This window comes from Natrix helvetica (genome assembly GCF_964273705.1).
Source record: "Natrix helvetica genome assembly, chromosome: 3".
NCBI lineage: Eukaryota > Metazoa > Chordata > Lepidosauria > Squamata > Natricidae > Natrix > Natrix helvetica.
Window position 1 is genome coordinate 101,876,314 of NC_138549.1, and position 3,293 is coordinate 101,879,606.

Consider the following 3,293-nt stretch of genomic DNA (forward strand, 5'->3'; position numbering starts at 1 on the left):
CTTATGACCGTTTGCTTTAACAACAGTTCAAAGCAGGGGTGGGTTCCTGCCAGTTCTAACCTCTTCTACAGAAGAGGTTCCACAAATCTACAGTGCTATTTAGAACCGGTTCCAGCTCCCTTCCCCCGCCACCCGTCCGCACATCATCGAGATGAAGAGCGACGGAGGAATTCTGGGAGTTGGAGTCCACAAGTCTTAAAGCTGTCAAGTTTGAACTCCCCTGGGGGTTTTTTTCTAAAGGTTTAGGGGTGCAAGGGTCTTGTAACTTGACAGCTTTAAGACTTGCACACTTCAATGCCAGAGTTCCTGAGCCAACATTTTGGTTGCTAAGCAAGAGCATTGTTAAGTGAGTTTCACCACATTTTACAAGTTGGCCACGCCCACCCAGTCACATGGCTGGCAAGCCACTCCCACCCATTTACATGCCATGAGCCACTCCCACACAGTCACATGGCTGGCAAACCACTCCCACAAAGCAGGCCACACCTACAGAAGAGGTTCTAAAAAATTTTCAAACCCACCACTGGTTCAAAGTTACAGTGGCCTCAGGAAAAACAACTTATAGCCTGTACACCCACTTATGATATCGTACCATCCTCAGCATCATGGGATCGCAATTTGGGCACTTAGCAACCAGCTTCCATTTGCAACTGGTGATATTGTCAGATGAAAGCAATTTGCTATTATTATTTTTTTACAATTTCCAGCAAAAAGTGCCCATTTGGGAAGCTGGGTTTGCTTAATGAAATGTGATTCGCTTAACAACCATCATCAAATTGTCATGCAGTCGTGTCTAACTCAACTTATGATCTCAACAACTAATGGCAAAAATTCCGGTCCCGATTGTGGATGTAAATACAGATGTTATGACCACAATTGAGCCCAACATTTCTGTTGCTAAGTGAAACATTTGTTAAATGGCTTTTGCCCCTTTTTTTACGACTTTTCCTGCCACATGTGTTAAGTGAATCGCTGCAGCTGCTAAGTTAATAACACGGTCGTTAAGGGAATCAGGCTTCTCTATTGACTTCGCTTGTTACAACCTCGCAAAAGGAGATCACATGACTTTGAGACACTGCCGCCGTCATAAATATGAATCACTTGCCAAGCATCCAAAATTTGATCATGTGACCACGGGGAGGCTGCAATGGTCATAAGGGTGAAAAACGGTGAGAAGTCACTTTTTCAACGATGTAACTTTGAACGATCACTAAGTGAACTATTGTAACTTGAGGACTGGCATATGGTTTACCATTTACACATGGTCTGTACATTTGTTGTTGTTAGTTGCAAAGTCGTGTCCGACCCATCGCGACCCCATGGACAACATTCTTCCAGGCCTTCCTGTCCTCTACCATCCTCTGGAGTCCATTTAAGCTCATGCCTACTGCTTCGGTGACTCCATCCAGCCACCTCATTCTCTGTCGTCCCCTTCTTCTTTTGCCCTCAATCTTTCCCAGCATGAGGCTCTTCTCCAGTGAGTCTTTCCTTCTCATTAGGTGGCCAAAGTATTTGAGTTTCATCTTCAGATCTGTACATATGGTGTTGTACCATTTCACCAAGACAGGAACAATGGGAGTAATTTATGAGGATTGATGAGCCCTGGCTGGGCTAGTGCTTCCCTTTTTCTTTCCTCACCTTAATTGAACTGAGATTGTGACATGCAAAGTGGGACAATTCCTAATCCCACACACACACAGAAAAATGGGAAGGACATTGCAGAGTTACTAGGTGGGTTGCTAGGTGGGGTGTACTACAATTTCCTCCTCCGTGACAACTGTAGGCAAGGGAAGTAGGCTTCAGAGTCAATGGAGCTTGAAAGGAAAGCGACGAAACCAGCTCTCTGCAAGTACCCGTGAGATGCCATTCTTCGGGCTGTGTTCCACTCTTCCCCTTGAGAATATTCCTGCTAAATCCCTCTCGTTATAAAGATCAAGCTGTGACAAAAAAGGAAGGGGTGAGGAAAGGCAAGACCAACTTGATATGGACAGTAGAATGAGTACCTTCAAAACTTACGGGTCTTTCCACCCACTGTTCGAGAAAGTGTTTTGAAGGCCAGCCTAGTTGCGTGGTTTTCGATTGCAAAGGAACCAGGTTGGCCGAAGATCAAACGTCCTGTCTGCTTCCTTTCCTGTTTCGGTAGCTGCCTGCCGCTCGGATCTGAGCGGCCATGGTGGGTGGTGGGTTTTTTTGCAATGAGATATTGTCAACATCCTGGTTTGTTTCGCTTCTGTATTTCTTCCTGCTGCGTAGAACTTGGCGTAACTTTGGTGATGTCATGGATGCTATGTGGAAAGAGAGTTCCCTGGAATGCGTCACTGGGACAAAAAATGCCCCAGCCCAGGTAAACATAAGAATAATGCAAAAGAAAGAAAGATATTGAAAAATAGTTGCAAAGATAGCAGGGTTGGGTGTGGGGGGGGGGGTGGCAAAGAGGATAAGGCAGGGTGTCCAAACTTGGGAACTTTAAGACTTGTGGACTTCAACTCCCAGAATTCCCCAGCCAGCATGGTTGGCTGGGGAATTCTGGGAGTTGAAGTCCACAAGTCTTAAAGTTCCCAAGTTTGGACACCCCTGGGATAAGGGAATCTGACAGGAGCCTTTTCGTTTTCTCCTTTCAGAGCCGAGAGCTGTCATTTCCCTTTTCTACTTCAGCAAATGCAAAACAATCAATCTTAGTGGATCTGGATCCCTACGGTTATGATCTAAGCTCCTGCCAGCGTAAGGATACATTGACCTGACTTCCCGTCACATCAGTGGAGTTTGAGAACTTCATTGATCCGAAGTGAAGGGCAGGCATTGTCCCCTCTTTCTCCTGAGATCCAAGGCATTTTCCTCTTCTCACCATCACCTGATTATAGGCCTCGGGCAAAGATGATCCAGCGTGGTCTAAAGATCCATCTAAATGAGGAAGAGGAAAAAGCACTATCAAGATTTAAATCGGGCTGAAGGTGAGACAGGGTTGGTGTGATTGGGGAAAGACTGGAGTTCCCAGCCTCTGCTGGTAACTCTGTAAATCACTTCTGAGCAAAGGTGACAGTGTGTGTAACACTGAAGGGAGTTCGTCATTGCCCAGGCGGTGCAAGTCACACGACAGAAACGAAAGGAAACGCTTGGGAATTACACAGCACAGGTAAAGTTCTGGCAGAAAGGAAGGCTGCAGAAGTGGTACTTATTCAGCAGACCCCTTTACTCCTTTCCCCATCCTTACATTGCCCAAACCAGGGGGGGTTCCCAAACTTGGCAACTTTAAGATGCGTGGACTTCAATTCCGCTTAACATGGCTGGCAGGG

The 3,293-nt window shown here is 46.2% G+C and overlaps 1 long non-coding RNA gene across 1 annotated transcript; it reads left to right on the forward strand.

Moving 5' to 3' along the window:
* The first annotated feature begins 2,208 nt into the window (after positions 1 to 2,208).
* Positions 2,209 to 2,951, forward strand: LOC309389941. Its single transcript, XR_014175037.1, has 2 exons — positions 2,209 to 2,344; positions 2,622 to 2,951. It is a non-coding gene; the product is annotated as an uncharacterized lncRNA (long non-coding RNA).
* The last annotated feature ends 342 nt before the right edge of the window (positions 2,952 to 3,293 follow it).